Here is a 24,876-nt window from a genome sequence, read left to right as displayed (position 1 = left end):
ACATTTTTGAATCGATATTCACTAATGATATGGTTCTACAATTCAACTGCTGTGATTTTTTAGTTATTAGTCTTGTATTTGTCTCCTAAAAGAAATTTGGTAGCATGTTTTCTTTTTCAATTTTTAAGAATAATTTGTGTAATATTTTACTAAATTTTTTAAATTAAAAATTTTGAGTTCCACATTTTCTCCCTCCCTCCCCCTTCCATAAAATGGTAAGCAATTTGATATAGACTATACATACACACACACACACACACACACACACACACACACATATATATGTATATATATATATATATATATATATATATATATATATATATATATATGCAATCATGTAAAACATATACTAATTTCTTTTTTTTAAATTGATAGAATTCTTCTGTGAATCCATCAGGACCAGGAGTTTCCCCTCCCCTCCTTTTGGTAGTTCCTTTATAGGTATTTCTATTTCCTTTCTTAAGACTGGGTAATTTAAGATCTCTGCTTGGTCTTCTGTTAATTTAGGTGTTTTATATTTTTCAAGGTATTCCTCTCTTTGATTTGTGTTCTCAGTTTTGTTAGCATACAACTGTGCATGGCAGGTTCTGATGATTCTTTCTACTACTTCTGGTTTTGTTGTGATTTCACACAGCTTATTTGCATTTTTTGTTGATTTGATGCCTGCCCTCTTCTTTTTAATCAGATTGGCTAAAAGTCTATTAATTTTATTAGTCTTTTCAAGGAACCATTTTTTGTTTTATTTATCATTTTTATAGATTTTTTTTTGCTTTCTAGTTGATCTATTTCTCTCCTCATTCTTAATATCTCCTGTTTTGTGCTTATTTTAGATTTGTTTATTTCTTGGCTTTCTAATTTTTTAAATGCATATTCAGTTCATTAATTTTTTCTTTTTCTATTTGGTTAATGTATATTTGTAGAGATAAAAATTTCCCCCTGAGGACTATTTTAGCTACATTCCAAGAATTTGGGGATGTTTGTTTCATCATTATCATTTTCTTTCACATAATTGTTAATTGCTTCTAAGACTTGTTCTTTGACTCACTAATTACTTAAGATTTCATTGTTAAGTCTCCATTTGAATCTGTCTTTGATTTGTATGACCTGAACTGATTAACTATTTTTATTTCATTATGGTATATAAAGGAAAGTTTTGCAATTTTTGCCTTTTTATATTTGTTTGTAATATCTCTGTGTCCTAATACATGAGCAACTTTTGTAAAAGTTTCATGTGGGGCTGATATAGCTGTAATATATGTATATGTACATATGTACATGCATGTGCATATATTTACATTATATGTACATAATGTATACATAATATTTACGTGCATTTATGTATATGTTAAAATCTAATATAGAAACATGTAAATACACACATGCATATGTTCTTTAGCCATCATACTTAGAAGGTGCCATATGTCTTTTAGCTTTAATTTCTCCAGCAATTTGTTTAATTTTATATTTCTCTTTTATCTTTCTTTTAGACTTATCCCAAACTGAGAGAGGGACATTGAAATCTCCTGGCACGATCGAATTACCACTTATGCTTCTTATGGTTCTATAAATTGTTCCTTTATGAATTTAGATACATTTAATTGATTAGGGTACATTTGGAGCATATAAATTTAATACCGCTATTGGATTGTCACCAATGTTTATTTCAGCATACTGTAGTTTCCTTGTTTGTCTCTTTTTATGATATCAGTGTTTCTTTTTGCTTTGTTGGACACTATGACTGCAACTTAGCTTTCTTGTATTTACCTGATGCGTAGTGATTTTTTTTCATCCCTTCATTTTTATTCTCTATATGTTTGGCTTTTGGATGTCTTTCTTGTAAACAACATGCTGTATGGTTTTGTTTTCTTATCCAGTCCTTCATTCTTTTTCATTTTGTCAGATTGTTCAATCCATTCATATTTGAAGTTATGTCTTCCATTTGTTTCTAATGTTTTTCCCCTCTTCTGTAAACTTAGAATTTTGTCTCTTCATTTAGTTTAGTTTAATCTTCTCACTGGCTCTCTTCCACTCATCCTCAAGTGCACTCCCTCCCTTTAGGTCCACTTTTATCTAGTTTTAGAATTTTGCTTAACTTATTAGTTTCTTTTTCATTTTTCCTTTTACCTAGTTATTTAATTTTTCTCTCTCATTTATGCTCAAATAAAATTCCCATTCCAATCCTCCCTTTCAACTTGTTTGGTTTGTTAATTTTTAAAAATTCAATATCTGTACCTTTTTACAAAAAGGATTTCTTTCCCTCAATTTTCATTATTATTTATCTCTCCTTTCTGTCTATTCTAGACTTTTATTCTTTGACTCATGACTCTTATACTTATGTAGTCCTTTAGATCTGTATTCCTCATGGAATTAATGCTCATAAGGTACTTATTCTGAGCTCCTTCTTCTAAACAGTTTTTATGTTATGGCCTTATCTTGTCCCCTGACTCCCCATCCCCTTATTTATTCTTGTGCCTCGGTCTTAGAAATGCCAGCTCCTGCATGTAATGCAGCGAATATTGCTCTATGGTAGGAATTTTCCTATATTCCTGATGGTGCCATTTATTATTAACTATTGCCCTTCCCATGGTCATTTTCCCCCTATTTCTCATGAAATCTCCCTGAGTCCATTTCTTCTCATTCTTCTGAATGCCAGGAGCTCTGATTCCCTTTCTCCAGAGGCAGGATTATTGGTCTCTCTAAACACCAAATCTCTGCAGATTATACCTATTGTAGGATCCCCATCTCCTAGAATCTCTCTCTCTCCTCATGGAAGCATTCATCAGTGGTTCCCCCTCCTACCACTGAAATAAGCTAGCCCCTTTTCTTTCTCTCTTCTTCAATCCCTCCCTTTGCTTGCTCACCCATTCTCCTGTAGGTTTCCCTTCTTTCTGAGAGACAGTAGGAGTTATTTTCAGTTCACTCTTGGCCTTTGACTTCATTAGGGAACATCCCATATTCTCCTCTATCTTTGCTCTCACCTCCCCCTTTTACACACTCTCCCATTCTGTAATTCAGTACCACCAAAGCACTGATTCACCTGTAGGTGGGGTGTTATAAGGTTTAGTCTATGATGTTTCAGGCCTGTTTTCCACTTCTGTTTGTCTTCTCTTTTAACCCTTTCTTTTTTTTTACTCTTTAGAAAGAAATCTCTTAATGCTCTCTCTCTCTCTCTCTCTCTCTCTCTCTCTCTCTCTCTCTCTCTCTCTCTCCTCTCCTCTCCTCTCCTCTCCTCTCCCCTCTCTCCTCTCTCTCATTATTTTGTTGTTGCTATTCTTGGTTGCTGTATTTGTTTACCTTTCTTGTATCTGTATCCTGGGATGTCTGAAAAGATAATTTGTTCAGGTCTGGTTTTCTTTCTAGGAATGCTTCAAACACCTCTTTTATCAAGTATCTATCTTTTATTAATAATTGTTAGGCTCAGATTTGTAGGATACGGTCACCTTAGGTTACATTTTGAGTTACTTTGCTTTTCTGAACACATCATTCTATTCTCTCCTGTGATTTTTGGTCAGCGCAGAATAGTCTTGTTTTATTTAAATTTCGTTTCTCTATATTTGAAGGTCTTTCTCCTAGTCACTTGCAGAATTTGTCACTTGAAATTTAACCACTATTTCTTGTAGTTTTGCAGCATAGCATGCCCCCCACACACATACCTTGGAGGCAATCTGTGGATTCCTTCAATTGGCACTTTGTTTTCTGTGTTCAGAATTTCTGGGCAGTTTTCTTGCATTATGGTATTCAAGTTTTTTGATTTGTCATGTTCTTCTGGAAAAGCTATAATCCCTATGCATCTTGTCATCAAGATCAATATTTTACTTGTATGCAGATCATGTTTTCTTTTAATGTTACTGTCTTTTGCTTCTCTTCTTTCAGGTTGTCCTTCACTTTTGGGTAATTGCATTGCCTATTAGTTATTGTCTCTTTTGTTTCTTTGGTGAGAGTTTTCACTGTGCATTCAAGATTTTTTTTCCTATTCTGCCAATTATTTCTCCTGTGCAGGCCATAAATTCTGCTTTCATAATTCTGATTTCTCTTTTAAACCATTGAGGAACACCCTCTTGGGGTTCCCTGTTCTCTTGGGAATCCACAGTATTCTCTGCCTCCTCAGTTATTGATTAATTTTTATTTATCTTGCAATATTTATTCAAGATGTGACCTCATTAGGGTTCTTGGTTTCCTAGACCATGAAGACAGCAAAATTTTCTTTATCTCTTCTGGTGAGTTCATTTTTGGAGAGGTTTAAGAAGTTGCAGGGATTTAGAAAATATCTAGTCCTCCATCATATTCTTTAATTAATTATTCTTATGAAATAAATGCTAAATGGACTTATTTCTATGCAGCTGAAGGATTGCAAATTCTATCAGTGCCTGGGGGCAAAATTCCTGCTGTTTATCCTAATTATGGCTTTACTCCCAGTTGAGATAAAGACCAAAGCCAAGTGAAGAAGAGGTTTCCAGGTTGCAGATTCAGAAGCAGGGAAAAACAAGCATGAGTCAACACATGAAGCCAAGACTCATAAACAGGTGGGTCAGAGAAAGAAGAGAGTCTGTGTCAGGGGAGATGGCAGCAATGCGAGTGGAGGTTTTTAGGCTGACTATAGAGTAATCATGCAGTCGAAGAGTGGAATCAAAGCCTAGAGTGGCTGGGGAGCTGTGGGAGTCCATTCCAAGCCAGACACAGACATTGTCCTGGTTGACATAGATATTGGGAGGGGAGAATCTGTGCTCCAGTTGAGAATATGTTAAGATAGATTTGCATGTTCCTTGATTACACTGGTTATATTACTCTCTCACCTGTAATATGGCCCATAGTATCTGGGTGAACCTCATGCTTTGTGTGAGTAAACTAAGTAGGTTTCTCAAATATTCAGCACTTAATCACATACATGCTATTGCTGCAGTGCTTTCAAATACTCAACTTGGCCAATAGAAACTGCTACCCATGCATTTATTCTCCATCCCCTCTGCCTGACTGTCCATAGGCATTCACTTAGTTGACTGACTGACAATTACCTAACAAGGATCTTTCACAAGGGTATCAATGAACAGGTCAAGTATAATGGGTGAAATGAGAAACTGGGTACTGGCACAGCTTCTAGGATAATTAGAAAAAGCCATCTCCAATGCTTTAGCTTATATCACTTTAGGTACCTAATAAATGCTTTTAGAATTTGAAGTGGGTTCATTTGTTACTTTCTTTTCCCTCTACTTCTTACTTTCAATATCGGAAACCAAAAATAAGAATTGCTGAACTGAGATACACCCATTAAATGTACTTATTTTCTATCTCTATGGGTATAGGAACATGGGACTTCTGAGAACCTGCTGTGATGCTGAGGAATGAATCTGCCTAGAACTCAGAGAAACCTGAGAAGACTTGTGTCAACTGATGCAGAGCAAAGTAAATAGAATTAGAAGAACAATTTACATGATATTCATAATAACATAAAGGAAAACATTACTGAAGGACTTTTGAATTCTTATCAGTAAGATGATGAATGATTTCAGAGGACTGGTGATGATAGATAGATAGACAGACAGATAGATAGATAGAGTACTTATTATGTTCCAGACACTGTGCTAAGGGCTGGGGATACAAATACAAGTAAGCAAGACAGTCCCTGAGTTCAAGAATTTTACATTCTAATGGTGGGAGAGAATATATAAAGGGATGCTAGAAAGGTGGAACTAATGGTGGTACAGTGGGAGACACAGAACTTTTGGGGGACATAGTGAGGAGACAGTGGGGAAGTGTTGTGGAGGTTGAGGCCACAGCAAGATAAGGCAAGAGCTTACCTATCATAGTCAGGGGATACAGAAGGGAAGTACAAGATTCTGGTGAGAGGGAGATTAGGTTGAAAAGTGATAGCTGCAGAGTAGATGGTATGGTGAGCAATTGGTCAGGAAGAGGTGTGGAGGCCTGAGGCCTGTCAACATAAGGTAAAGGCTCACCTATCAAAGCCTAGGGACCTAGGGTCAGAGTCCAAGTTACCAGTGATGAGGAGGAAGAGGATGTGATGATCTGAATAGAGAAAGTATGGAGTGGGCTGGAAAGTGGGTGAAGGCTCAGGACTAGAAGGATAAGACCAAAACTTACCTACAAGAGCCAAAATACACAAGGGTAAAACCCAAGGGTGGGCGGGAGATGAAAATGAGCATGATGACTGGAGAATAGAGTATGGTGAGGAGATAGCGAGCAAGTGAAGTATGCCTTTCATATCTCTGCTGAGAAGTGGGGGGTTACAGGTGTTAAATGAAGCATACATTGCCAGACAGAGCCAATGTGTTGATTTGTTTTGCTTGACTGTACTTATTTGCCACAAGAGAGGGATCTATTGGAGAATGGAATGAGGGAATCATTGAGAAGTGGGCAATGATATAAAACAAATGCTAAGACCATCTCCACCACTCCCTCTCTCTTGCATATCAATTGATTGGACAAGGAGAGCTCTATTTGTGCTTAAGAGGCTAGTAGTAGTAGTAGTAGTAGTAATCTACAAGTGACCCAAAGAGCAAAGGAGAGAAATAACGTGGCCATTGAAGGCAGGAAAGGAGGAAACAAGCATTTATTAAGCACCTACTGTGTCCCAGGAACTTTATCAGTATTATTTCATTTGATCCTTACAACAACCCTAGGAGGTAGGTGCTATTCTCATCACTATTTTATAGTTGAGGAAACTGAGGCAGTGAAGTTAAGGTGACTTGCCCGGGGTCACAGAGCTAGGAAATAATCTGATGTTATATTTCAATTCAGGTCATCCTTACTTAAGGCCAGCATTCTATTCACTGCGCCACCTAGCTGCCCAAGTAGATTGCAGCATTCTACCAATCAGTGATGACTTGCCTTCAAGAAGTAGCCAAGAAATGTTTAATGATGGACTATCCATAAAACTCATGACACACTTGGAAGTACAATCTGCATTTTTTTGTAATCTGCATTTTTAACATTTTCTCCATCAGTTTTTAAAATTTAGATAATCAACAAAGCAATTAATCAAGCCTTGATTTATAGCATTTGCCAATTTCTGAGGCATAAATGCTCTCACTGAAAATCTAACAATAAAAACCAGCTTTTCAGCCAGCTCCAGCATACCTCTGAAAGACATTAACAGGAGGTGTGTGACCCGTAAAGGAGGTGGGCCAGTCACATATGGAGAGTGAAGGCCAACAGATGGACAGCCTAATTGCTGCACTGGTCTCTTTGACTTTTTGGAGGAAATAAAGGAAATGCCTTCAACAGCTGGGTGGGCCCTTTATGGAGGATTTATGGAAAGATTTGGATGGGAAATAGGATTAAAAGATGTCCACGGAGTTTGATCAGCATCAATGGAAGGAATGCCCTCAGCACTAACACCATAGATCCATTGGTATTTGTCTATTCATAGAATGATTTCTGGCTACAAAGCAATCTCATATGCATTCACTCATTTGAACCTCACAACAGTCCCATGAGATAAGAAGTGCAGGAATGATCATAGGATAATAGTTCTAGAGCTGGAAAGAACCTTGGAGATCATCAAGTCTAACACCCTTCTTTTTACAAATCAGGAAACTGAGGCCCAGAGAAATAAAGTGACTTGTCCATGATCCCACTTTGAGCCGAGTTGTTTTTCCAAATTCAAGTCTAGCAATCACTATCCACTACACCATGTCACCTATTACATGGTTATTACCACTGTAAAGACAAGAGAATTAAAGCCCAGATAACTGAAATAACTTGACCAAGGTCACGTAAAGCCAGAACACAAACCTGGACCTTCTGATTTCCAGTCCATTGACACTTCTAATACACAGTATTGCCTAGAGGTGCACTGAAGAATCCTTCAATCCACGGAAGGACTGCCTATCTTAGCATTTGTTTCTTAAATTGCCGCCTCCTAAGACTGCATAAACCCATGTCAAGAACTGCACTCATCACACCCTTTGCGTAGCCTTTATGACATTACTGTTACTTTGTAACTTTGGATTTTTTTAGGTTTATTCACCACACAAACGAATGGAAGCTGATATTTGGGAATGCTGCCAACAGGTAGCAGCAGGTGGCTTGATTCATGCAGTCTCATGGTGTGAGCACAAGGTATGAAACAGTTGCGATTTAGATCAGAAACATGAATTTTCTACTGCTTCCTTTTTGTAATATAAATATTATTTTACCTTCCACTAACAAGTACAGGTATTCAAATATATAACAAGAAGATATGTAAAGGACCTGTAATTTCATCCAGCAAAATAGTAAATAAAATATCAGCAACTAGATTACAGCAATATATCAAACATTTATTCATTATGAGCAAGTTGGTTTTATACGAGCAAAGCAAGGATGGTTCCATATTAGGAAAACAATTAACATAATAAATCATATTAACAATGAAAAATAATAAAAACCATACAATGATAGCCACAGATGCAGAAAAGACCTTTGGTAGAATGCAATACCCACTTATGTTTAAAAACACGAAGAAGTGTGGGAATGAAAGGATTCTTCTTTAATGGAACAGAAAGCATTTATCTGAACCCAAGAGGTAAAATTATATCCAATGGGGGAAGCTTTTCATTCTGCACAAAGGTTAAGTAAGGCTTTCCCCCGCCCCCAATTTCCACATATACCATTTTTTAACATAGTCCTGTAATAGCAAGATAAGAAAAAGAAATTAAAGCAATGAGCATTGGTAAAGAAGAAGTGAAAATATCTTTATTAACAGACAATGTATTACTTTATTTGGAAAAACCAAGAGAATCAACAAAAGCATGAATAGAGGTAATAAACAACTTCCACAAAATAATCAGGTATAAGATAAACCCATAAAACCACCAGCATTTCTATATTTTGCTAATTAAAAAAAAGAAAAAAGTGATAGAGAAATACTGCTTAAAATCATGAGAAATTGAATTAAATATCTGAGGATTAACTTGCCAAGATATACAGAATTTATATACAGTCAAAAATAAAACTATATTTACAGAAATAAAGGAAGAAAGATTTAATGGTTATGTTTAGGTCACTCTGTATGTTAAATTAATCTATGGATTTAATAAGGGTATAATGATCAAAATACCAATGACTCAGTAATGAGTCATTTCCTGTCTGTTAAAAGAAGATCAACTTAATTTTTTATACTAGTATTTTCCATTATTGTTTACCAGTCCAGTGCTTCTCTTTTCTCAAAAATTAAAAAAAAATCATATATATATATATATGTGTGTGTATGCATGAATATATGTATGAGGCTTCTAGGGAGTTGACAAGTCTTTGACATCTCCCATCCTTTATTCCTGATCTCTGTTTTCCAATATATTTCTCACCATCTTCATTATCAAAGTCGTTTTTATTTTTGTTTTTGCTAAACCTGTCATTCAATTGATATGAAATTCTTGGTGATGGTTCTTTCTACCAATACAGCTCAGTAACTCCTCTGCAATTTGCAATCATGGAGATTTGCCCAGGGTGTTGAGAGGTTACAGCAATTACCATTCAGTTTCTCAATTAGTTAACATTTACTAAGTATCTCCTATGTGCCAGGCACTGTACTGGGGATACAAAGAAAGGCAAAAGACTGCTCCTGCTCTCAAGAAACTCACAGTATAGTGGGGAGACAACACGCCAACAGCAATGTACAAACAAGTTAAATGTAGGATAAATTGAAGATATTCAACAAACACTAGAATGAAGGGGGGTCATGGAAGGCTTCCTATAGAAATCAGGATCTTACTTGGGACTTAAATGAAGCTAGGAAATCTAGGAGAAAGAGATGAGGAGGGAGAGCATTCCAGGCATGGGAGACAGCCAATGAAAATGCCCAGAGACAGAACACAGAGTGTGGAGCAAAGAACAGCAAGAAGACCAGTGTCACTCGTAGAGTACATAGGAGTGGGAGGTAAAGCATAAGAAAAATGGAAGGTTGGGGTATGTTCAGGTTATGACAGGGTTTCAATAAGTAGAAGATTTTATATTTTATCTCAGGGGTAATATGGAACCACTGGAGTGTATTGAGTAGGAGATGTGGCATAGTCAGATCTGTGCTTTAAGATCACTTTGGCAGCTAAGTGAAGGATGGACTGGTATAAGGAGAGTTTGTAGAAAGGAGACCAAACAGTAGGCTTTTACAATAATCTAGGATGATGATGAAGGTTTGTATCAGAGTGGTGGCAGAGTCAGAGGAGAGAAGCCGATGTGTACAAGAGATCTTGTGAAGGTCAACAGACCCCCACAACAGATTGGATATGGGTGGGGGGGAAGAGTGAGGAGTCAAAGATGACAGCCTGGGTGACCAGGAGGATGGTGGTACACTCAACAGTAAGGAAGTTAGGAAGAACAGATGGTTTGGGAGGAAATACAGTGAGTTCAGTTTTGGACATGTTAAATTTAAGAGTCTATGGAGCATCAAATTTGATATCTCCAACAGCCAACTGGAGATGCGTGACTGGAGGTCAGCAGAAAGATTAGGGCTGGATAAGTAGATTTTTAGTATAATCAGCATGGAGATGATAAGTGAATCCATGGGAGCTGATGAGATCAAGAAAAATATTATAAAGAGAGAAGAGAAGAGAGCCCCGGATAGGGCCCTACAGGACCCCCAGGGTTACTGAGTGTAACCTGAATGAAAAACTAGCAAAAGAGAGTGAGAAGAAGTGATCAGCTAGGTAGGAGGAGAACCAAGAGAGAGAGAAGGCAGTGTCACAAAAACCTTGAGAAAAGAGAGTACCAAGGAAAAAAGGGTGATAGCATCAAAGGCTGTAGAGAGGTCGAGAAGGATGAAGATTGAGAAAAGGTCATTAGATTTGGCAATTAAAAGATCTTGGGAACTTTGGAGAGAGAAGCTTTGGGGGAATGATGTGGACAGAAGCCAGATTGGAGAGAGTTAAGTAGAGGATGAAAGGAAAGAGTGGAGGCACCTATATTCTGCAGGTCTAGAAGCAGAGAGGAAGGAATTGTTCCATGGAGCTGAGCCAAGAACCAGCAGCCTTAAGGTAACCAATGAAAGGAGAAAGGAAAGACTGTATTCTGAACTTCTTCATCCTGGAAGATCACATTAGCCCTAGGACTAACACTTCAGAAGCTCCTTCTGCAGTCCCGCCTTCTAATTGGATAGCTCCTCTTAAAATCTACATTTAAGGAGGACACTCAGATGAAGCATATCTCCATTTTTCACTGGGCTGGACTCTGGACATCTATGTTCCTTTTTCCACCCCTTTTACTTTCCTTTTGTGCATCCTCTTCTCCTATTAAAATCTAAGCACCTCCCCGTCCCCCGCCAGGCCCCGTCCCGTGCCCGCTCGCACGCCATGGTGACGCTCCCGGAGGTGCTGACGCTGCTGGCCGCGCTTCTCTGGCCACGGCCTCGGGCTACTTCGTTAGCATCGACGCGCACGCGGAGGAGTGCTTCTTCGAGCGGGTCACCTCGGGCACCAAGATGGGCCTCATCTTCGAGGTGGCCGAGGGCGGCTTCCTGGACATCGACGTGGAGATTACAGGACCTAATAATAAAGGAATCTATAAAGGAGACAGAGTCCAGTGGGAAATATACTTTTGCAGCTCACATGGATGGAACTTACAAGTTTTGTTTTAGCAACAGAATGTCCACCATGACTCCCAAGATAGTGATGTTCACTATTGATATTGGAGAAGCTCCAAAGGGCCAAGACATGGAAACAGAAGCTCATCAAAACAAGCTGGAAGAGATGATTAATGAGCTCGCCGTGGCGATGACCACGGTAAAACATGAACAGGAATACAGGGAAGTCCGGGAGAGAATACACAGAGCAATCAATGACAACACAAACAGCAGGGTGGTCCTCTGGTCCTTCTTTGAAGCTCTCGTATTAGTTGTCATGACATTGGGACAGATCTACTACCTGAAGAGATTTTTTGAAGTCTGGAGGGTTGTCTGAGAAGGCTTTTCCTGATGGTCCCAAACTCCCAGTTCACTATTTACCAAACGTCTTGGTCACAACGATGTCACATAGTTTCTAAGCTTTTGTTTTCTGAACTATACACTCATTGCTTCTCTTTCTTCCTCACGACTAGGTTTTGAAAACACACCTTCTTAGCAAGGCTGTCCTGACAACTTTGACACATAATTGGTTTAACTTCTCATTTGAAATCTGCCTCCAACACACAGGGCATTCCAGAGCTCCAACACCATAAATGAAGTGTGATCTAGTCACATTTGTTTGTCCTGTTTTTCTTTGGTTTTCACAATGAAATACAGTTTGTTCATAACACAGCACTGAGGCAAATACAGTCTTTTATTAAAAATGATTGTACATGTCTTTGAATCTGTAAACCTGCAGCAAAAAAAATTCAGTTCTGTGAAGTTCTAAGGAACCACAGATTAAATCATCAAAAACTGTCCTGCTAGTAATGGACAGAACCATTGACTTTGGGGCACACGCCATCGTAACTGGATACTTGTATTTCACTTAGAGTAGTTTTTATTTGATAAACCCACAAACTTTATTCTCCCCTAAAGAAAATGGGAATGTTCTTGAGGTTAGACCCCAGGACCCAGCCATCTGTATTAAAGTATAGAACAAGTGGCTTAACAAGCAGTTTTGGTTTCTGCCTGACACTTGTGACATGTCAAACCAAGGTTGGAGGCTGTTTTCAGCAATTGGTAGTGAATTAGTCTTTTTTAGCTGGCATGTCCAGCTCTTTCCCTCACCTCTGTGTTGGTATTTAAAAGGTATATGTCAATCTAAGTTGGGAAAATCTGGATTCCTGATGCCAAAGGGTTAAAGTTCGCTCTTGGATGTTACTGCAATGTTACAGAGCCACCATTTATTTGGTCAGAAACAGTGGCATTTGGGGCCACTGTCTAGCTAAAGAGGACTGAGCATAATTCTCAGTACTAGAGTTATTGTTTTTTTCTTCTCCTTGTCTTTCATTTTAGGCACATGTGAATTTTGTTTTGTATGAAAAATGACTTTTTCTTGGTCTCTGATGATGGGTTGAAAATTGAAGCATCTGTTTATGGTGTGGGGCTGATCAAGGATTACGTTGTGACTGATGTATATTAGTTACTTGTACTTTTTTGATCTTTGCAAGGGGGAAAACTACAAGTAACGAGTTTTGTACTATTAATTCAAAATTTGTTATAGGTTTTCATGTTCAGAGTAAAAAGTTTTTTGACTTTGGGCAAAATACTTGCAGCAGTTTATTAATAAGGTGAGAATTTTTTCACCTTAGTGTAACTGTTGAATGCCAATTTTATTGCGTGTAAAAACACTTCAAAATTTAAATTCACCAATGTAAATTAAAAATTGGATATGTATCTAATTTGACCCAGGTCCAGTAAATAAACAGTTCTTTAAAAAAAAAAAGAAAATGTAAGCACCTTGAGGGAAGTAACTGTCTCTTTTTGCCTAAAATTTTTATTCCTAGCACTTAACACAGTGCCTGGCCTATAGTAAGTGTTTAATAAATGTTTGCTGAATGACTGACTGATTACAGAAGGTCTTCCCAAGATCACTCAGCCATTAAGAGTCAAAGGGGAGATTTAAGGTTTTCCTGACCATAAGGCCAGTTCTCTATCCATTGAGCCTTTCATCAAAATATGTCTTGATTTAATTTGGAGGGGCTTAATGAGTTCTGTATAGAAATTCTCTACCTTTTCATCTTCTGCAAGAGATATTGTCAGATAAACTGAAACTCCTTTTGGGGGTTTTCTTGACAAAGATATGGAGTAGTTTGCCATTTCCTTCTCCAGTTCATTTTACAGATGAGGAAATTGAGGCAAATAGGTTTAAGTGACTTGCCCAGGTTCACCCAGCTAGTAAGTGTCTGAGGCTAGATTTGAACTCAGATCTTCTTGATTCCAGGAGCAGCACTTTATCCACTGGGCTACCTAGCTGCCCAACAATAACAATAACAACATAGAACTTCTCTATTTCTTCTGCTAGAGATATTGTCAGATAAACTGCAATTATCTTCATGGATGTCTTTTATCCATATGTTCATGGTGGGCAATGCAATGTGAGATGACTAGGTGTTCCATGAGCAAAGAGTGGTCACTTCTCCCCAAGTTCTCCATCATCCCCCCCTCAGCAACCATTTCCTCCCAGATAACGAGAATCAGAATAAAGTTTTCCTTGGCTGATTCCTCCATTTTTTGAAGAATGAATGAAATGGTCCTTGCATCTAATCAATAAGTTATTAGATATTCTGCTTTTTTGCAGAGCTTGTTGCCTAAACTTAAGGTCATAGGTTTTTTACTACTGGCTTCTTTCTTGGCTTTTAGTCTCCTGTGAATGCCTGGATGTAAACTGCTAGCCTTTCTGCATTTTCTGTGGTATCTAGTTTGGTGGTAGTTTCATCCCCCCTATCATTTTTTTCTCTTAGATCACTGTTGATTACATCTCCAAGACATCCAGAAAATACCTTCTTACCATTCTTTGTTAGGGACACTCCATTCCTGACCTGGACTTTGTCATCTCTAGAGAGCCAAATCCCATCCTTGATCGCCATCTTTGCAGCTAGCTGTTCTCTTCCTAAATCAAGTATTATCTTGTTTCCCTTCCCTTCAATGGGCATCAACATCCCTATAGGCCTCAAAGTTTTGTCCATGACCTCATAACTGAGTGTAACCTGAATGAAAAACTAGCAAAAGAGAGTGAGAAGAAGTGATCAGCTAGGTAGGAGGAGAACCAAGAGAAAGAGAAGGCAGTGTCACGAAAACCTTGAGAAAAGAGAGTATCAAGGAAAAAAGGGTCCTTTTCAAGGGTCCTTCTGGCAGTATCATTTGTGCCCTTCTGAATCACCATGAGTAGGGGGATAGACATAACATTTTGACAGTTCTTTGGAGGTTCTCTGTTAGGTCTTGAATACATACTCCAGGAGGACAACAGAACTCTCTATTGATGTTATCAGGCCGACAAATACTGACAAAGTCAGTACCTGTGCTCAATAAATCATGAACCATCTTCGTTGTTTCCTTAGACCAGGGGTGGGGAACCTGCGGCCTGGAGGCCACATGTGGTGTGGCCTTCTAGGTCCTCGGGTGTAGCCCTTTGACTGAGTCCAAGTTTTATAGAACAAATCCTTTTATTAAGGAGATTTGTTCTGTGAAGTTTGGATTGTGTCAAAGAGCTGCACTTGAGGACCTAGAGGGCCACATGTGGCCTTGAGGCTGTAGGTTCCCCATCCCTGCCTTAGACCCTTACTAGGGTCTCTAAGCTGAGAGTTTCGGTGGCTCTACTATATCATTCATTGAAGGACAAACACTTGCTTCCTCTTAGACTCCAGCTCTTTTCTGCCAGAAAGAGGCTCAAAATCTATTTGTTAGTTCCAAGCATCCAATTGTCCTTTTCCTTCCCTTCCTTCTCTTGTGTTTCTTCCATTCTCCAACCTCCTGACAAATTGTGTCTCCCACTACCACTTCAGACCTTTTTTTAAACATTGAAGCCCTACTTCCTTTAAAAAAAGAACACTTCATTGTCCTTGACAACCTAGAATGTGGAAAGGTATTTCTCAAATCCCTTGAATGTCTTTTCTTGGTGGGGGATGAGCCTGTGCTTGGTACATAGATAGCAGTCCCTTGGCTGTGGCAGAAATACAAGCGTCACTCACTGGAAAAGAATGCACAGTTTTCCCTGCCCTCCATTACAATTGGAATTCTCAGTCTTGTTTTTAAAAACTACTTGAGAGTATTTGAAATTCACCTTTTACACAGCATATTAAGAACTTTAAAATTGTTTGGCCTCAAGTGCTGGCCCACTTCTTTTCCCCCTTCTCACTGACCTCTTGTTTGCTTTACCAATTTGTTTAACTTACCTTGCCAACTACCTTCTCTTTTTCCTTTTCCACAAGTCCTCCCCTTCAGATTCTTATTCCATTCTTTTCTTTGTTCAATTTGAACCTTTTCTTTCAGCTCAAGGTATTAATCAAGTCAAGGCCTTTGTTGCTTTCATATCCTTATAGGATAACTCCAATTCCAATCTAATTCAATTTAATTCAACAAATTTTTCTTAAGGTTTTGTTATTTGCGAGACCCTGTGCTAGGCACACAGAATACAAAGATAAAATGGAAACAATTCTTGCCCTTGAGGGACCTGCATTCCACTTTGGTATGCAAGTGTACACAGATAAAAAGAAAATACTTTGAGGAAGAAGTCAGCCAGGCAACTGGCAGGAAAGGTATCAGAAAAGGCTTCTTCTGGCAGGAAGTCTCACTTGAGTTGAGGCTGGAAAGAAGCCGAGGATTCTTTGAGATGGAGGTAAGGAAGGAATTCCAGGTATAATGAGCGACTTGCCAATAAGGGCCCAGTCCCGGGAGCATATGGGATAAACTGCCTTCTTCCAACCCATGTGAGGAGTTTGGGGAATCTATCTCTAGAAGTGCATGATGACGCAGATTGGAGGGGCCTGGCTCCCCCCTTCAGAGCATGCTCAGATGCTCTTTGACCATTTCATTTTTGATTACTGAGAGGTAAGGAAAAAACTTTTTGACTGGCTGCTGAGCTGGAACTGCTGAGCTGTGCATATAAAAAGCAACAATTAACCAATTTCATGGTTTTCTTCCTGCTAGTCTTGAGGTATAAGGATGACTCTCTAAGCTTTGGAGGCTCAACGGGGGAGTACCCTTCTACCAAATCCCACCAGGCTGGCCCATGAGCACATGGTGTCTTAGAGAAAGCTATGCCTGCAATGGGGCCACTTCTTGTTTGGAAGAGCTACCAGAAGTCTAGGAACTGGAGCATTTGCCAAAGTCTGCCAACATCTCATCTTAGTGAAGAGCACAAAAGAGAATTAACCTGGCAACCAAGACTTGGCTTGTAGCAAAAGAGCAACTCATCCACTGGCTATGCTGCATGCAGAAGGGAACTTGGTGAAGCATATATTTAGTAGCAAACACTTAGAGTTTAGCCCACTCTCCCTAAGGAACATGGTAGTAGAAGGAAGATTATCTCAGTTTGAAGGGAAGTTTTTATACTTTGGTTTTCAGTAAATATCTCTTTATAAGACCTAATTGATCATAAGTGATACTGGGAGGGTGCCGATTAGCACTGGTAATTGATATTGGGTCCCTATTCACTGGCATTTGATATTGGCAAGAGCACACTGGAATGGGGTCCTGAACTGATAACATTAGAAAGATACCCCAACCCTTCAGGGGCAGCCCTAGCCCTAGAATCCTGAGGGAGATATATAGCCAGCCCTCTGGGGACTAGACCTGCCAGTGCTAGTTAGAATTTAGATAAGGATTCCCAGAGTCTATATGGAAAGACTACACAGGTATGAACAGCAGGCTGTGCAAATATGTGGAGGTTAGGAATGGTGAACAGAGTTCAGAGAGCAGTGTGGAAAGCAGTTTGCCTGGAATAAAGAGTATATTACTATAAAATAGAATAGAAAATAATGTAAATATATTTAGTAAAGTAGGTTGGAGATATGGAGGGCTTTCAACAATAGACTGAGGAGTTTAAATTTTATCCTAGATGAAAGTAAGAGCCACCTACACTCTTTGAGTAAGTCAGTGCCATTGCCGTACTTGTGCTTCAGGAAAAAAAAATGGTAGCTATAGGGAGGAAGGATTAGAGAGGGGAGAAAGTCTTTGTAAGTGGTAAAGATGGAAATGCTAGAGTGTTTCCAATGGGGAACCATCCCAACACTTTTGTTCTGATGCTCCTTCCTAATTCTGAGCACTACACTTCAGTCAGCAGGGACTGTTCTGATTTTTCTATTTATATCACTGATAAATGTTTTCTCATCCATCCATCCATCCATCCATCCATCCATCCATCCATCCATCCATTCGTCCATCTATCCATCTATTCAGCCATCCATTGGCACTTTAGTCTAAGGAATCATTCTTGTGACTCTTCTTTTATAAGCTAATGCCAAAGTACTTTTTCATAGGCTTCAACTCCCTTAAAGACCTCATTTCCTTCTTTCCATGTAGAAGAGTGAGTCAGAGAGAGAAACATGGTGTTTCTGTGAGGAGAGTTCAACCCCACCCCACCTTTCTTATCCCTAGACTTGATTTCACTTCTAAAATCATAAGGAAGTAATTTTCCAGTTCATTGTTAAAGAAAAGAGTAGCATCCTCCTCCTAATAGTTGTTTCTAGGTGTAGTTGCTGGGCAATGTCACCTAATGACTCCACTGGAATGGCTTCAAATTTCACAATTTGTTTCAGGAAGGGGAGTTGTGTGACATACTGAAAGAACAATGGTCTAGGAGTCAGGAGACCAAAATTCAAATCTGGGCTCTTCCACTAATTTGCTGTTTGACTTTAGGCAAGTCTTCTCCTGTGCCTCATTTTCCCCATCTGTAATATTAACGGCTTCCACTAAATTGTCCCTAAGGTCTCATCCAACTTTAACCTTGTGCTCTAAATACTACTGCTAATACCTCACAACAGGCCCTGTCTGAGTAGGCATGTTAATCTTTCTTCCTTTGCTCTGCTAAGGGTTATGGGTAACTGATTTTGCTCCCATAATGTGAGTCCCCTTGCTAAGCTCCCTTACCCTCACACTACGCTGAAATGTGAGAGAAGCAAGGGTATTCTGCAGGGTCTCACCCAGAACCCTTCTTTGAAATCTAAGTTATAGCACCCCATCATTTGCATTCTCAGGAAGGTCTGAGGTTGGGATTGCACAGTTCCTTGTTATTTAAACAAATGAGAATCAATGGCATGTGTGACAGAGACAAAGGCCTCAGAAATCAAGAGGGGGTCCCAGGGGATTAGAATGAGACAAAGAACAAAGCACAGATCTGTTGACTGCACACATTTAAAGGACTGGTTTTATTTTATGTCTCAAGACTTCTTGCTTGCTCCCACAAGAAGCAACCCACCACCATCACTCTGACTGCCACCCCCCCCCCCCGCTGCCCCTGTTTTTCAGCTCTGGAATTATAATCAAATCAATACTGTTATTGCTACTGGAAAGTGCATGTCAATCAACTATCCTGTGGCTTCACTCACCATCTCTGTGCCTTCCCATACAAACCACAACAGATCTCTCTGGCCACCACTCCCCATCTGTGCTAGCTTACACTATTCAAATACAAGCTCTTTGAGGGAGGCAGAGACTGTCTCACTTCTGTATTTGTAGCCTCAGCCCTTAGCACAAATGCTGGCTCTGTAGTAAGCACTTCATCACATTGTCATTCATTCATGTATTCAAGAGTGGTACCCATGATTCCATCACTTTTGTAGCATATCCCTCATCTGGCCAGTATCAGGTATAAGTTGACTGGGAGGGGCCTGCTTTGAAAGGTTCTTTTAAGAATCAGAACAGGTAGTACCCTGAGCACCTTCAGGAAAAAAACAAACCTTGTCAGTTCTAATTGCCTCAGACTATGCTATGACACCCTTGGATTTGACCTCTTGGTTTGAATGTTTCGGAGCCCTGCTCTTCTCTCATGCTGATACTCAGAACTGCTACTGCCTTCACTCCTAGGATCAACTAAAGTCAGAACAAGAAGGGACATTTAATATCATCTAGTCTATGCCCCTTATTGTACAGGTGAGGAAAGTGAGGTATAATAGGATTTGCCAAAGGTTACCATATTTTTTAAAGATTTGTACCTATGGTTGCATCTATGTAGGGAACTCTCCTCCCACCAGGGATATTCCCTTCCCTGATGAAGCTCAACAACTCATCTGTAACTCAGTCTTAGATCATTACTTGGGGCACTGAAAAGTCAAGTGACTTCTCAATGGTCACAATCTGGGGCCAGATATAGGTCTTGAATACAGGGCTTCTTGACTCCTAGCCTCTAATCATTATGGCACATTAGCTCCTCAATAATAATGGTAAATTAACTGTTCTCAGCAATGCAATGATCCAAGACAATCCCAAAGGACTAATGATAAAGCATACTACTCGCCTCCAGAGAAAGAACTGATATTGATTGAATACAGACTGAAGCATACTATTTTTCACTTTCACTTTTTTCTTTTATTTGAGTCTTCTTGTATAAAATTGCTAATATGGAAATGTTTTACATAATTACACATGTATAACCTATACAATTGCTTACCATCTCAGGGAGGGGGAGGGGAGGGAGAGAGGGAAAGAGGAAAACATAGAATTTGGAACTCAAAATTTTAAATAAAAACTTTCAAAAAAGTAAAAAAAATTCTAAAAATAATAATAGTTAAAATAATAATGATTGTGGCTCACATTTCTATAATACTTTAGAGTTTATGAAGCACTTTCCTTCCAACAACTATGAGATAGGCATTTTATAGGTTAAGAAACATGCTGATGCCATACAAGTAGCAAATAAAGGATCCAGGGCTTAACCTCAGGTTTTCTGACACTAATTCCAATGCTCTTTGCATCAGATTATGTTCTTGCTTTGCTGCAGCACCATTACAGTGTCTCTCCCAGATCTTAAAAGTCCTCAACTGACTCAGCCTCAGGGAGTCATTCACTTACCTTGGTAAGAACCATGGGTGCCTTGACTACCCCTTCTCAACCAGGGTTGATTCAGCTGAACTGGTGAGCTGAGCAGGTCAAAGAGGATGATGTTTAGTTTGGTCAATAGCATTCGACTGTATAGCTGTAGTCCCCTGTGATGCGCTGTTATCAGAGAAATGGTCAGCACCATGGTCAGGGGATAGTTCTGAAGTTATAAGCCTTGTTGTTGTTGCTGCTACTGCTGCTGTTGTTGCAGGAGTGGTATTATCTGGAATATTATAGTAGGAAAAGCTAGATGGTACCTTAGGTGGTTGGCTAGACAGATCCAGGTGAGTCTCTGACTCTTGGGAAAGGTATGACCACATTATCTGGGTTTCCCATGGAAGGAAAGAAGAAAGGAAGGAAAGAAAGAAGGAAACAAACATTTATTAAGTGCTTACTATATGTGCAACACTGGGCTAAGTGTTTCACAAATATTATCTAATTTGATCTTCATAACAACTCTGGGAGGTGGGTGCTGCTATTATCCACATTTTACAGGTGAGGAAACTGAGGTTGAAAGAATTTAAATAACTTATTATTTATTTTAATATTACACCTGAGAAAGCTGAGGCAGTTAGGGGTTTGGTGCCTTGTCCAGGGTCACACAGCTAGGAATTGTCTGAAAGCTTGATTTGAACTCAGGTCTTCCTGAATCCAGATCCAGAACTCTATTTTGTCTCTTTTGTCCCAAAGGAACAGTGGAGTGATAGTGGGTCTGCTTCACTGCACCTTCCCTGGACATTTTGTATCCTGTGGCAGGGCTTGATATAGACCCCATGTGACAAAAACTCAGTACTTCAGTAAGGCCTGAGTCTGAGCTGAAAAGACCATTCAGAGATAACCCAGGCAGCATTTTTGCTATGGAGATTGTCCTGACACTTTGCCCCTCCCACCCTCAGGATATGTTGAGGCCAGATACAATGCCCTCCTAGAATATCCAAAAATCCTTCCTCCGATTCTAGCTAACAGCAAATCATCTGAAATAAAGGAATCCAATATCCATTTCTCACTTGCCACAGGTCATCAGAATGCAACTGGAGAAGCAATGTTTACTCCCAAACCCTTTCCTGCTTCTTTTCTTGACAACAGACAATCTTGCTTTCTCTAAATATTAAAGTTCTTGTCAAAACTCAGAATCTGAGTGATCTGGGAATAAATCTGCAAGCCTGCTAACCATGATTTCTCTGCTGGTGTAGCGTAAAAAACCAGAGATGAACAAAAGACACAGAAGACCTGAATTCAAGTTTCAACTCAGGGTCACTTACTGGCTAGGTTACCTTGGTCAAGTCCTTTCTTCTCTATGGGTCTCAGTTTCTTTCTCTGTAAAATGAGGGGGCTAGATGAGATGAGCTAGTTTAAAGCACTATCTTGTTCAGACATAGCAGGCCTATTCACTTATTCTGTGATTCTCTATTCTGTCTTACTTCCTAGGTACTCTGAGGTTCCCCCCACATGATTACCTCTGACATTTAATTGAAAGAATCACTTTTTCCTAGGCAACCTATTTTGGATCGACCCCTTTGATGGTCACTCACAGCAAACTAGCATCACAGGTGAGTAGCCAGAGATCAAGGTTACTCATCAAATGCCTGATGTGGCTCAGGATGCTACAGTCTCCCCAGGCGGCTATTGATTTTGTGGTTCTTGGGGAAGTGGTGTCTTATTCATATTTTCAAGTTCTATTATGCCTCCGAATGAGGCTTCTTCGGCTTCCCGTGGCTTCATAGCCGCAAAATCAATTATGACTTCAATAGCACTCTTACAGTACAGTATTTGTGAAAAGAAAATTGAAAAATTATTACCTGATGGATGAGAAATGGTTTTGACATTTAAAAAAAAGCCAGAAAATGCTCTTCCATATCTCTTCTAAATGATGGCTGGTGTTGACATTAGCATTTATGTAACTCATCTCATCCTCGGAACGAATGCATTCTAAGTCTTAAAAGCAGTAGAGACTATTACAATGGGCCATCACCGTCCTTCAAAAGAGTTCGCAACAGCCCTCCTGTGCCAGCCCCCCACCATATGAAACTCATAATCATTAACATTTGGGGCAGGAGCATTACAAAGGCAAATCCCAGGCTGAGAGACATCATGGGCCCATAAAATGGAAGCCAAGATGGATAAGGGTAGCTGCCCTCTGTCCAAAGGCCTGTCTGTTCGGTATGAGGCATAGAAGGCTGGGACTCAATGAGGTATTACGTACCATCTTTTCCAATCCTACCATTTTACAAATGAGAAAACCAAGGCAGAGAGAGGTTAAGTTGCTTGAGCAGGGTAACATAGTCAGTTAAATGTGTGGGATGGGATTTGATTCCAGCTCTTTCTGACTCCAAGTGCACTGGTTCTGTCCACTATACTGCCTCATCACGGTAAATAGTTCTGTACATGAGTTGAGTTACATAATAATCAACAGTAGCCCTAATTAAGAAGAGATATGGAAAAACATTTTCTAGGGTATTTTTAAATGTCAAAGTCATTTCACATTCATCATGTGATAATGTTTCGTTGAGTAACAAGATACACATTTGTAGTCTCATGTTTTACCTAGACTGGCTATCTCATCAGTGTAGGGAGCTACCAATGAGGAAATGCCTCTACCATTGCCTGGCTATGGGTTGATCAAGGGACACATTGTGGCTTAGTGGGACAAGCAACGGATTTCAAGTCAACCTGGGTTTGAACTCCACTCTTAGAACTAAGCATCTTTCTAAGCCTAAGATACTGCTAGAAGGAGCTACCATATTAAGTAGTAAGTTCCCTGTCTTTGGAAGTATTCAAGTGAAAATGGGACGATTACTTTATATTCATGTTACAGAGTAGGCTTCTGTTCAGCTGTGGATTGGACAAGGGAAGTGCTGTTGTTTAGTGGACCCAGCAATGGATTTCATGTCAGAGGATCTGGGTTTCAATCTTGCCTCTGCTACTTACAGCCTTTGGAGCTGGGTGGCACAGTAGATGGAGCACTGGACCTAGAACCAGGAACCAGACAGACAATAAATAGTTGAAAAGTGCCTGCTGTGTGCATGCTAGGGATACAAATTAAAACAAAGACAATCTCCACCATAAAGGAAGTTACAATCTAATGGAGGATGATAACACATAAAAGGAAGCTGAAATGGGGGTGGGGAAGGTACATGGTGTGGGGACATGCTGGAGAGGTCCAAAGAAGTTGCTTGTGGGAAATGGGCAGAAAAACCCTACTGAGGCCTCTCTTTAAAGAGAGGCCTTGGAGCCTTCGCCTCCAGTCAAAGGAAATTTGAATTCAAATCCAGCTTCAGAAACTTACTAGCTGGGACACTAGGCAAATCACAACCTCTATCCATATCAGTTTCTCATCTGTAAAATGGGGTTTTGGGGAGGATCAAATGAGACACTATTTGTAAATTATCCTACAAACCACAAAGTACTATATACATGCTAGCTTTGATCATTATTACAATGTTTCTGATTTTTTTCTTTTAGAACAAACTTGTGATTTAATTGATGTAGGGAACTACTAATAAGAATACCTACCAATACAGATTAGGAACTGCTCTGCAAGCTATAGTCTTAGAGAATGGGCTGAGAAAGTAAGTGACTTGCCCAGGGTCACACTATCAGGGTGTGTCTGAGGCAGGACTCAAACCCAGGTCTTGACTCTAAGACCAACTCTTTATCCATTATTTTCAGTGTTGTCGTTCAGTCATTTTCGGTTGCATCTGACTGTTTGTTGCCCCATTTGGGGGTTTCTTGGCAGAGATTCTGGGAGTGGTTTGCCATTTCCTTCTCCAGCTTATTTTATAGATGAGGAAACTGAGGCAAACAGAGTGAATTGACTTGCCCAGGGTCCCACAGCTAGGAGTGTCTGAGGCCAGATTTGAACTCAGGTCTCCCAGGACTGATGATTTATTCATTATACCACCTATCTGCCCTTTATCCACTATGCCACTTTGCTACTAATGAATTTGCACATCCTAGGCACTTATGAAATGCTAATTAAATTGAAGGATAAGAGATGGCTCTTGCTCCTGAGGAATTTATTTCATAAAATTATATAGGAATCATCTAGTTCAACCATCTCATTGATGCAAGAGGGAACTGAGACCCAGAAAAGTGAAGTGACTTGCCCAAAGTCAAACAGCTAGTAAGTGGTAGATCTAGGATTTGAACTCAGGTCTTGTGACTCCAAGTCAAGCTCTTTATTCTCCACCATACTGCTTTATAATCAATCCAATTTGGATGACAAACTATACACACACAAAACTATTAGGAGGCAATAAAAGACAATGGATAGCTGTGCACTAAGTGGTATGAGAAAAACTCTAAGTGTAATAGGGCTAGGGTAGTCTGGGAAGTGTTTGTGGAGGAGATGGGAATTGGGATCAGAAGATTATACATTTAGATTTGAAAGAGACTTTAGAGATCAAGCTCAACTCTCATTTTACAGATAAGGAAACTGAGGCCCCAGAGAGGTTTTTTCCCCA

At 39.5% G+C, this 24,876-nt stretch overlaps 1 pseudogene; it reads left to right on the top strand.

Moving 5' to 3' along the window:
- Window positions 1-11,274: 11,274 nt before the first annotated feature.
- Window positions 11,275-13,322, top strand: LOC118832969 (annotated as a pseudogene).
- Window positions 13,323-24,876: the final 11,554 nt, after the last annotated feature.

The sequence above is a fragment of the Trichosurus vulpecula genome, chromosome X (genome assembly GCF_011100635.1).
Source record: "Trichosurus vulpecula isolate mTriVul1 chromosome X, mTriVul1.pri, whole genome shotgun sequence".
Classification (NCBI taxonomy): Eukaryota; Metazoa; Chordata; class Mammalia; order Diprotodontia; family Phalangeridae; genus Trichosurus; species Trichosurus vulpecula.
The sequence above is the reverse complement of the archived record's forward strand: the minus strand, read 5'-3'. Positions and strand labels throughout refer to the sequence as shown.